Source organism: Canis lupus, chromosome 3 (assembly GCF_048164855.1).
Source record: "Canis lupus baileyi chromosome 3, mCanLup2.hap1, whole genome shotgun sequence".
NCBI lineage: Eukaryota > Metazoa > Chordata > Mammalia > Carnivora > Canidae > Canis > Canis lupus.
This window is the reverse complement of record NC_132840.1, coordinates 60,107,693-60,120,049: the sequence shown is the minus strand read 5'-3', so window position 1 is coordinate 60,120,049 and position 12,357 is coordinate 60,107,693. Positions and strand designations below refer to the sequence as shown.

General features: G+C 43.3%; 1 pseudogene; it reads left to right on the top strand.

The window, feature by feature from the left end:
- The first annotated feature begins 3,589 nt into the window (after positions 1-3,589).
- Positions 3,590-10,138, top strand: LOC140625897 (interstitial collagenase-like; annotated as a pseudogene).
- The last annotated feature ends 2,219 nt before the right edge of the window (positions 10,139-12,357 follow it).

The following is a 12,357-nucleotide window of genomic DNA, read 5'->3' as shown; positions in this document are numbered from 1 at the left end:
TTCATTAAGTTATATTCTAGCAGATCTCTTTCAGTTCTAGAAAGAATCAGCATTTATTGAGCAACGTATTTCAATGGACGAGCATTGATACAAACACATGATTCCACTTAATTACCCCAAAAACATTTCTGGGAAATATTATTCTGATTTTCCCTATTCTCCAGTAAAGGAACCAATCTCTCTGGTTGAGAGATCAACCAGCCAAGTCCCACTGATGGGTATCAAAACTGATAAAATCATATTCAATAATGACCTATCTTCTATCTATCTATCCATCTATGTTTCCTCCACAACTCATTCAAAAGCCAAGATGTTGGATGTTCCCTGGTGTGTACTTAAAGCTTGGTTTTCTATTTTGGGGCCCAGAGACCTGAGCCCCAGACTGTCCCCCACGACGTGGTGGCTGCACAATCTCAGGCACGTCTCCTAATTCCTGTGGGGAGCTAGTTCCCTTATATCAAATAAGACTAATGCTATCTGCCCTAAATGCTCTATAGGGTTGTTGCAAAGACAAATTTAAGCTCATTCTGTGAAAGGGGTGAAGCCCTACATGTCAAATACTGTTCTTTTCCTCTGGTGCACATTTGACCAAGAGTTAACTAATTAAAGAAAAGCCACAGGTCAAACTATTTGGCCTTGAAATAAACGAGGACCAAGGCATGAGGAACCTAGAAAAATAAAAATGCAATGCATAGGAACTGTGTAGGTTTTGTATCATGTGAAAATTCCTCTTCATCCAAAGCAGAGGCATGTTCAGCAAAATAGAACATAATTTATTTCATAATCTAAACCTGATTCACAGATAAAGGATCTGAAGGCAGGAAATCAACACACATTAGAGACACACAAGCAAGCAAGTCATAGTCTGGATTGCAGCATGAGTAAGATCAGAGCCCCGTGCAGGGGTGGGGGGTGAAGGGAGTCAGGTCCTCACTCGTCCTGGCTCGGCCACACCACAGCATTTAGGTTCAAACTCCTTTGGGAAGAGCATACTTAAGAGAGAAGTTTGGCTCATGTGAGGGCTGCACTCTCTGTGACTGGTGCCATAACCCAGAACATCTTACTGATTATTTCATAAATTACACCAAAGAGGAGCCATTCCTGGCATGCAAACAAATGAAGTGTGGAGTCCAGGCTGAAAGGAACTGACCTTGGTGGGGCATACCAATCCTGAAGTAGAGGCATTTCACTTGAAGCATCCCCTCAACATCCATGCCTGCTCTAAGATATTTTAAGTAATTATTCTCCCCAAAGTAAAATAAGAGTGAAAAAACAGAATCTAATCATATAGTCAAATATTTTTGCAAATTGAGCCTGAAACAAGCATCCCTTTCATGTGTCCCCCATGTGGTTAGCCTTATGGATCACATCCTTACCTTCAGCCATGGCCATGGCAGGAGCGACTATAAACTCTCCTTGGGGGAAAAAGAAAGATGTGATGAAGGGAAGAAAGACAGAGCAATAGTGTGAAGAGGAAGTGTGATTCCAGAAAGTTTCTTTTAGTATTCAAGGGGACAGGAATGTGGCAGGGAAGAAGGAGAAGAAAGTCCTTTGAAAAGATTGATGAGTCCGGTGGCAGACCTGGAGATCACTGACTAGAGGAGGAAGTAGCGGGGCAGGTGAAATGGCAGCCATGGAATCTTCTGTGGGGTTGGCAGTTTGGGCATCCCTGTCCTTGTGTGGTTGCCCCGGAGGGGGGCTGAGGCTTCTGATCTCAGGTGAGTGTGCATGGGTGGCCCAGGGGACCATGGGACGTGCAAGAACCACTGGATGGCACCACTCCCCATTCAGAAAAACCAGAGCTGGACAGTGGTCCAAACAGGAACATCAGATTCTGTTCCAACACAGCATGGGAAGGTGGGCGGGTAGTCAGGGGTCAATTGATGGAAAGTGCTACGAGGAAGCGTCAAAGTTAAGGGGAGACCAGCTTGGCAGGATCGCTGCCGAGTCAGAGCAGCGTGATGAGACCCTGAGAGATATCAAGGGTGTAGTTAGTTTCCCTTTAAACAGACTTGGCGAGGTTCCCGTCATCACTGGCCGGGGCAGGGCCCGAAATCGATGGGGCCCACCATAATGTCAGGGTCACTGCTTGGAGAGTAGAGATTTATAAAGCCCACGGAACTCTGTGAAATCAAATTGCCTTGGAAGGAAAGGAGAGAGACACCTGCCAAAGAGGGAGGAGCGAAGAACCCAGCATGAATATCCCGTCCACTTTGCCCGTCCAAGTCATGGTCTCAGGGAAGGCTGAGCGCCTGAGAGAAGGGAGAAGCCACTGGGCTAGAGCCCTGAGGCCCACAGACGTTCCTGCCTAGAACAGAGATGCTAATCATGTTTCCATTGACATCAATGATTAGAAGGAGGTTACATTTTTAAAGGATTGCATTCTAAAAAGAAGACAAACAAGTTCAATGTGGGGTATGGAGATCTGGCAAACATCCAGGAGGAGGAATGAAGGCTAAGGAAGGTCAGGAAACACAGGGACACCTCGCCTGCCCGCTCACCCGGCGCCCCCAGGGAGATCAGTGTCTCCATCTTCTCCAAAACCGTGGCACTTTGTACCAATCTCCACAGCATCAAACTCTGCTGACCCACCTCTCCTTCGCCCGCTTGGTGGCTGAGGCATAGAAGGTACTATGCGCTCATCTGCGGAATGGAGAAATAGGATGTGAAAGAGTAAGTAATCATCGTCCAGTCCCACACATGCCCCAAACCTGCTCCATCCCCAGGAGCAGTTGATGGCAGAAAGGGGAACTCAGCCAAGGGACTTGCAGACACGGCTCTACCTGGGACCTCCTCACAGCTGTCCATCTGTGTCCCAGGAACAGGCAAAGTGGGATTGAAATCTAGAGATGCTAACATCCACCCTATGTAATCAGCTTTCTCATCAACAATGTCACTTCAAGCTGATTTGTGATTTAAGCAGTGCATGATTGCTATAAAAACAAATTATATCAAGAAGCTTAAAGGCAGAAGGAGAGGTGCCTAGGTGGCCCAGTTGGTTGAGCATCTGACTTTTGGGTTCAGCTCAAGTCATGATTTCAGGGTCTTTGGATCTAGCCCCACATCGGGCTCCCTGCTCAGGGTGGAGTTTGCATCTCTCTCTTCCCCTCTGCCCTGCTTATTTTTTCTCTCTCTCTCTCTCTTAAATAAATAAATAAATAAATAAATAAATAAATAAATAAATAAATAAAATCTTAAAAAAATAAAAGTCCATGGACTGTTCTGTAAGCTGTACATTATAGTGTAAATAGTAAGGGTCTTTCTTAAGATATCACAGAATTAATAGAAGACAATTGTGAAAGATGAGGTGTATCTTTTTGTTGATGTCCTGTTTGATCACAATCATAAGATTGTGAAGACAAAAAGATTAAAGATTAATCTACCTTATATTACAGTTTTTGAAAGTTGAGGCCACATGTTGCAAATAAAGAGGATGTGAGTCCTCTTGTCAGAGGTGAATCAGATAGCCTTTGTTTTTCTGGGGCTGCAAGGACCCTACATAAAGGGGAGACTACAGCCGAAACCCTGGAGCAGCAAGAGGGAGAGAGCCGCAGGACGCCCTGGGCAGAGAAGAAAAATGAAGCTCAGCATGTCCAGCCTTCTGCTGCTGCTGCCGCTGCTGCAGCTGCTCTGGGACATAGGGTCCCCTAGCTTCCCATGGACTTTAGGGACACAGGGGCAGGATATGGAGATGGTCCAGGGCTGATTTTCACATGCCACCAACACAGGAGCATTACATTCTCATTTTTCCAAGGTCAAGGAGTAGAAGCTCAAGCGAGTGTGGGATGCATTCTAGGGTCAGTACTTTGTCTGAAACAGACCCCTTCATTAAAAAAAAAAAAAAAATCTACTTACCTGTCTATAGACTTTCCTTCAGAAGATGGAGGTAGAGAGAGTGTCCTGACTACCTTCACACCGACGCCCAACAAAGCTAGACTTTGCCACCACGCCAACAGTAAGCCTATGAAATCACTCCCTTTGCAGACACATTTTTTTCCTTTGTACTAAATCTTCAAGACAAAAGAATTTCTCTGTCACCACAGTGAATTCCTAAAGATTTTCAGGAAAAAATAAGAAGGATTTCACATCCTGTGTTTCAATATCTTTCTCTTTATCAGAACTACCTACAGAAGTACTACAACTTGAAGACTGGAACCAACAAATCTGTGAGGCAGAGGAACGACAGCTTAGTGGCTGAGAAGCTAAAGCAAATGCAGGCGTTCTTTGGGCTGAAGGTGACTGGAAAGGTCAACACGGACACCCTGAATCTGATGAAGCAGCCCAGATGTGGGTGCCCGATGTGGCTCAGTACGTCCTCACTGATGGGAGCCAATGGGACCACACACATCAGGTAAGCAGACTGAGCGGCAGACAGAGATGCTATTTCCCATCAGAGCCATGAGCCATGTGAGCCGTGAGACACATGGGAATGTGTCTCTGTGTTCTTTGATTTTTAAGGATTGAAAATTACACACCAGATTTGCCGAGAGCAGAGGTAGACAGTGCCATTGAGAAAGTCGGGCAGCCCGGGTGGCTCAGCAGTTTAGTGCTGCCTTCAGCCCAGGGCCTGATCCTGGAGTCCTGGGATCGAGTCCCACATCGGGCTCCCTGCATGGAGCCTGCTTCTCCCTCTGCCTGTGTCTCTGCCCCCCCACCCCGTGAGTGTGTCTCTCATGAATAAATAAATAAAATCTTTAAAAAAAAAAAAAAAAAAAGAGAAAGTCTTTCAGCTCTGGAGTAACGCCTCTCCCCTGACCTTCACCAAGGTCTTTGATGGTCAAGTGGACATAATGATTTCCTTGGTCTGGGGAGGTAAGCTCTTCTTGTCTCCTAAAACCATCCTAAACGTCACCTGAATGTCACCGCTGCTCCCACACCTGCTCAGCTGCACCAAGGACAGAGTGTTCCTAACGGGCTGTTGATTTTATGGGCCAAAGGGAGGCCTCTTGGATGAAGAAGGCCTTTGGGCCACTTGTAACTGTCCTCGCACCTCCTGGGGAAGTTATGTAGAAATGGGGATTTGCCTTTGCCTTGCTGTTTGTCACAGATCACAGAGACAACTCCCCCTTCAGTGGATTTCAAAACCATCTCCCTCATGCTTTCCCACCAAGAGACATTGGAGGAGATGTTCATTTTGATAAGGAAAAACATGGACCAATGATTTCAGAAGTGAGTCCACAAATTCCTCCAATTTTTCCCTTTCATGGGTCAAAGTTTTATCTGAAAGGATGCTTTAGTAAAATGAGCCAATGTTGTGATCAGCCTTAAATACCTTAATAAACATAAGTTTTTATTAAAACTATAATTGCTTAGAAAGGTAATGGTAACTCCTTTGTGTCCGTTTATTTAAAAATGTAAGGGAATATTATTTCTGCAAGTAATTTTTACCAACAAAATATGTTACTCTAAAAATGCTGCTACCATGTTTTACTTATTTATTTATTTTTACATTTTTTTAAGATTTAAATTCAATTTGTCAATATATATTATAACACCCCGTGCTCATTCCCTCAAGTGCCCTCCTCAAGTGCCTGTCACCCAGTTACCCCAACCCCCCACCCAACTCCCCTTCTGCAACCCTTTGTTCATTTCCCAGAGTTAGGAGTCTCTCATGCTTTGTCTTCCTCTCTAATTTTTCCTACTCAGTTCCCCTCCTTTCCCTTATAGTCCCTTTCACTATCTCTTATATTCCCCATATGAGTGAAACAATATGATGATTGTCCTTCTCCAATTGACTTACTTCACTCAGCATAATACCCTCCAGTTTCATCCACGTGGAAGCAAATGGAGTGTATTCGTCCTTTCTGGTGGCTGAGTAATATTCCATTGACCACATCTTCTTTATCCATTCATCTGTTGAAGGACACTGTGGCTCCTTCCACAGTTTGGCTATTGTGGACATTGCTGCTGTGAACATTGGGATGCAGGTGTCCTGGAATTTCACTACGTCAGTATCTTGGGGCAAATATGCAGTAGTGCAATTGCTGGGTTGTAGGGTAGCTCTATTTTTGCTAGGATGTTTTAAATCATATCGTTGAATATATAATTACACACTAAAATTTTAAAATGGTTATTTTTGGTAAAGTGTTCTTGAGGAATTTTTCTTGATACTTTCCTATATTATCTACATTTGCACAACTGGGCATAATATAATATTTATGAGCAGGAAAAAATAATAAAATGTTAATAGAATACTATTATTCCTCCAGAATATAATACTTCCTACCTTATGTTCTGATACTTATTGATCAAGGGGATTTTTCTTTGTTGGCTGACTTCATCCAAGAATTATATAGCCCAATCTCAGAGATTCATACTTTAATTAGCCTAACTAGAATTATGAAGGCCCTCTCGTGTCTTTGATTAAACATACACACACATATACACCCCATGCAGACAGACCACCAAAAACACACCACAGTTGCACAAAGTCAACAGTAAAGCATCTGTAGTTTTGATACTTATATTCCTTCTTGGGCTCCTCAAAACTGTATTCCAGTAATTGCAAACTTGTTTTGTTCATCTTTTAAGACTCCAACTTGTATCATGTTGCAGCACATGAAGTGGGCCATTCCCTTAGACTGTTGCATGATAATGACATTGGTTCTTGATGTTCCCCAGATACATCTACTTTGGAGATGTCCTACTGTCTCAGAAGGACATTGATGCCCCCCGGCACTCTATGGTGAGAGAGCACAAAGGAAAGCACCTTAGACCAGTGATTCAGTGTCTCTATGTGGGTTTCCGATAAAGAGCTACTAACTGTGTCCTTTTAAAAAGAGACTTCATTCTAAGTGCTTTTGTGTTACATCATTACCAACTTCTCTTGACTTCAGAACCTTTATTTATGCTTTAGTACATTCCAAAAATCCCATCCAGCCAAGACAACCACAAGTACCACAAGCCTGTGATAGCAAGTTAACATTTGATGCTATAGCCAAAATTTGTGGAGAATTATTCTACTTTAAAAACAGGTTAAAAAAAAAAAAGAAATTACCATGAACACTGACTTATATTTTTAAGGTGTTCTGATATTTTGTTGAATGTTCTATAGGTTTCTTTAGTAATATATTTTTAATTTGTAATTTTAATTAATAGCACATTTGCATTAAATGATTTATTCTACTAAAGTTTTTATCACAGATAAGCGTTGGCTCAGCTGGAAGAACATGTGACTCTCAATCTCAAGGCCATGAGTTTAAGCCCCACATTGGGTGTAGAAATTACTTTTAAAAAGGAATGAAAATATGTGTATCACAGATAAGTCATTCATTCACTAGAAAGTTCATGGAGTAAAAGGCATCGTACGGCCCCCACCCTACCACTAGCATACATACAAATATGTGAGTTAGGCAGAAAGAATTTTCCTTTTTGAAGAACAGAGACTTGTCAGTAGTGGAGCAATAATTGGTCTTCCAATTCCTTTCACATCTCATGTCTAGGATGAGAAACATCAGTGAGTTAGAACAAATCAGATCTTTCTGAACACCACTGCTCAAAGCAGATGTCTACACTATGCCTAGGGTGATGTAGGCTATTGCCCAGGAAGGAACACCCGGCTCAGTGTGCTCCTGAGGCAGGCGAGCTCAGTGGCTGAGAGCTGTCTACGGGGACTGTGTGCCAAAGCTGCAGGAGACTTTGACGGTGGGGGCAAGGGATGTGGCATGGACAGTGTCTGCTAAGGGGTTGACAAGAAGGACCCTTCCCCGTACATATGCCCTCTGGTCCTTCCCAAGGCTGGTGGCTTGCTATAGGCTTCCATTTGGTCTCCATGGTCTTAGAAACACTCTGAAAACCCCTGAAATGGAAGAGTCTGGTTGGAGCAGTCTCTTACACCTCCGTTATCCTTGCTTGCTTCCATCGATGATTTCTGTGAGATGAACTATCTTGTAGGTAAAGGACCCCGAATATCAGATGCGGCCCTTCTGTGAGTGTTAGACTCGTGTCCAGGGAGAAGGAATGCTGGAAATCAACCACAGCTTTGCTGCAGCCAAGATATTTCCCTTTCTTTTAAATCAGGTTCTTCCTATGCACAAGTGCCTCCTACAAGATAGCAGAACGCACTGTCATCGCCGACTTCTGGAAATCACTGTTAAATGCAGTTGGCACTGCTTATGGGGATGTTAACAGAGATCAAGTCTTTTTTTTTTTTTTTTTTAAGGTATAGCTTCTGGGTTTTTTTGATCAATGTTTCTATGAGTTACATTTTTCATCGGGTTCTTTGGTTGAAAATTAACTGGGCCGATCAAATAAGTCAAGAATCTCGAAACAGATCTAACACATATACAGTGAAAATCAGGGGAATTTCTATACACATGATGTCTTAAACTGCCTTTTTGTGAGATGGTGACATGAAGTAATGTAGATACCATAGCTTCATGATGTAAAGATGAATCAACATGCTGGAGGAGCTCCGCAAATAGGAACCCAGGCCAGACAAGAGCTGAGAGGTGCCGCCCAGTGAGAGGAACTACTCCTCACCTGTGTGTGTGGCCTGGCTGCCCCTGCAGCACCACATGGACCCCCACACACTCCCTGCGCAGCTGGGGAAGGGAGCCATTCTGGAGAGGTGCCCAGCTCTGGGGCTCTCCACCTGGAAATAAAACTCTCCACCCACCTCTCATGAATGCAAGTCTGGAGGGAAGCCTGCCTACTGTCCTCCAGAGTTCCAGGCTAAGTTTTCTATTGGTTCTTTGGTTGACAGGTAGTAAATATTGGGCATTTAACGGGGAGCAGATGCTGCAAGGATATCCCAGGGACATCCACTTCTCCTTGGGCTTCCCGCAGAGGGTAAAGAAAATCAACGCTGCTGTTCACGAGGATGATACTAGGAAAACGTACTTCTTTGTTGCCAATGAGTATTGGAGGTAACTACAGACCCTTGGAAGTCAGATCAGATCACTCCGTGGAAGGAGAGTTGCCTTTTAAAATTCCAATTGAATTTTTGGAAATTCTTGCGGCACCTGGGTGTCTCAGGTCATGATCTCAGGGTCCTAGGATCCAGGGCCACATCGTCAGGCTCCCTGCTCAGCCAGGAATCTGCTTCTTCCTCTCCCTCTGCCCCTCCCCACCCCCTGCTCATACTCTCTCTCCCTATTTCTCTTTCCTTTTCTCTCTCTCTCTAAGTAAATAAAATCTATGAAATTATTCTCAAACTGTGTGGAACCTCCAACCTCCCTTGGTGAATGGTGCCAGAGCAAGCATCCACTAGTTCCCTACCTGTTATCATCACACTACACCTGTCCTTGGAAGACAAGGGATTTATAGGATGGCATTTAAAAGGGAGATAAAAAGCAGAAGCATCCAAAGGGAAATTTCTTCCCCACAGTGGGCAGATAGGGCAGACAGTGGAGTCAGAATTTGAATCATATTTTTAGAATTGATGTCACTCTGGGGATGGTCTACTCGGTTCCAGTCTCCCATAACCCTGTTGAACTGGGACCCTCCAGTTAAAAGCTCCCATTATTTTCATACCAGCAATGTATCTACTCATAACTGTTTAAAGCAGTCATTGGTTTTCTACAAAATGAAAATAAAGGTACCCCCATCTCTCAGATTTATAGCAAAGATTGAATGAATCGGTACACGCAACCCACTCAGAACAGTGACTTCACACTTAGTGTTGAGTGTGATTTATTGTTATTATATTAATCACACATTCAGATTTTCCTATTAATTTTTTTACAAGGTGTGATGAAAACACACGGTCTATGGATACAGGTTTTCCCAAAGGGATAGCTCATGGGTTTCCTAGAATTGGCAAAAAAGTTGATGCTCTCTTCCAAGAGGGAGGTAAAGGCCATCCAGTTTCTCCATTTTGCTGCCATAGAAATGACACATGGACTGTTCCTTAGATCTGAGAGCGAATTGCATGTGTAAAAATGTATATTTTTTCAAGAGTCCATGTGTAAAATCATTGTTTATTTGTCTAACATAATCATTATCTCTCATTTTATTTCTAGGATTTTTCTATTTCTTTCATGGAAAAAGGCAATACAAATTTGATCCTAAAAAGAAACAAATTTTGACCCTCTTGAAAACCAACAGCTGGTTCAAATGTAGAAATAAATGATGACTGACTATCACAAAGGAGAAAAGAAAAAAATACTTCTAATCAACCTGGGAGAGATGCTTTTCTGAGGACACAGATACTTTCCTATTTTATTTTCATCTCTTGGCAACACTGAGCAACAGACATATGAGTACAAGCTTGTTTAACCTCCATCTGAAGATAGTCTGTGTTAGCAAGACTGTACCTCTTTAGGAACTTCCACAATTTAGCTTTGAGTGATCACTGAGGACCTCACGGTCATAGTTCGTCCTTAGGTTTACCTAGAGAAAAGCTTTTGTCACTATTCTATGATATTCTAAGTGATTATGCTTCTCATAATAACCACATTCTCAATAGTTACGTCTCTAGGTTGAACAAATTCACTATGCAAGTCAGTGGGAAGATAGGATGTACAACTTTTCAAGTACTTCTCGTGGCATATGCATTGCATGAGGGAAAGGGGCTGCTATTGACCCTCCTCTCTTGTTTGGATTTCAATCTAAGCCTTTAAGTCCAATGATGGGAGGGATTGTAGAACCCAGGGGGCTCATCTGGTGGAGCACACGACTCATGATATCAGGGTTGTGAGTTCAAGCTCCAAGTTGGGCACAGAGCTTACTTGAAAAAACTTTAAAAATAAATAAAAATGAGCAGCTTTTAAAATATAATGATAACAGAAGAGATTTATTGAGCTTTGGCTGTAGGGGTTGTGGCAGGATCACTGGATAAAGACTTCTCAGCTATTTTCCTAGCTAACATCATAAAGTTAGGAGCTTATCCCTGAATATTAGGGTGCTGGGTCTTGTTTCCCAGGGAGCTTCCATACAGAATTCCTGGGGTGGGCTTCAAGTTACATTATGCATGTATAAATTTGCAGAGTCTCACTATTGCTGCTGAAAAAGAATCAATACTATGCAAAGTATCTTTTTTGCTCATACAAATTCTTTCTCATAGGTTTTCTGGTGGAGGTTAAGAATATCTTGATTTTATAGTGAATGATTTGTATAAAGTTTGTTGTTGAGTACCATTTGTTTTTCTGTTTACTGTGATAATAAACACACACTCAGAAATTCTGGGCAAGATGCCACCCAGCTGTGAGCTCCTTCCCATGAACCAGCATCATGAAGTAAGGGGAGGTTGGGCATCCTAGAGCCAGACACAAACGGGAAGAAAACCTGAGTGAGCAGACAGACCCAGCTGGCATGGGGGAGGCCCAGCTTCCCCTAAGTGGGGCAGGCTCTGGGAATCATGTTCTGCTGGTATCCCCTTCGCTCCCACGCAAGGCTATGGATCTGGTGTCTGCATGGCCAGCCTGAAAGGCAGCAGGACCACAAGAGACAAGAGATAAGATCAGGGTGGTAACCCTATGTCACAGACAACAAAAGCTCAGGTCCCTACAAGGTGCTACAAGCTCTGCTCCCTTTGTACCTCATTCCTTAGGATTCTCCCCTCTTGTGGCTTCATTCCGGCTGTGCCAACTTCTGTGCTGGTTTTCAAACACGTGAGGAGTATTCGGACCTTGGGGCCTTTTCACTAAGTCTCCCTCAGATGCTTGCATGGTTAAGTCCCATCCCTCTTCTCCAGCGATGCTCAAACGTCCTTCTCAGTGAGACCTTCACTGGCTTCCTCTTTTACTATTACCACGTATGCCTGCCCTCTCCACATACATAAACATACTCTCGATTGTCCTACACAACACTGCAATTATCCCTGATCCCCTAACATCTTCTGCATTGTCTGTAACCTCTCATTCCCTCTACTGCTCACTGCCTGTCTGCCTCTATAGTGGATGCTCCATGAGAACAGGGGCCATTGTTAGTTTTGTTTTGACTTTTGTTATTGTTTTTCTGACTTACTTATATAATTCAAGAAACAAGTAGGTGCTCAAAAAAAGTAATAAATTAATATAGAAGTGATGCAGGATGCCAGCAAAGCTGGGAAGTCAGGTTGACCAGCTCCTGAAGGCTTCTATACTTCCATTCTCCCAAGCACAGACCAGAAAATCAGACATAGCAGCAGCCCCCAGAAATGCTCAGAGCCTGAGAAAGAATTTCTGAGTGGTTCCTGACAGGGAGGACCCACTGATGGACATAAGAAATGAGAGCAGTTTGTGCAGACTTTCTCACCAAACACCCTGCCCAAAGCTGCTTCCATTCTATGTTGATCCATCTCACGGAGAACAAACCAGGACCCAGGACTTAACCCATTTACAGAGGCCAGGGAAAGTGACAGTTCCATGGAAATATGAGATCACAGGGAAAATATGTATTTGTAATACATATGTCTGACAAAGGACTTGACCCAGT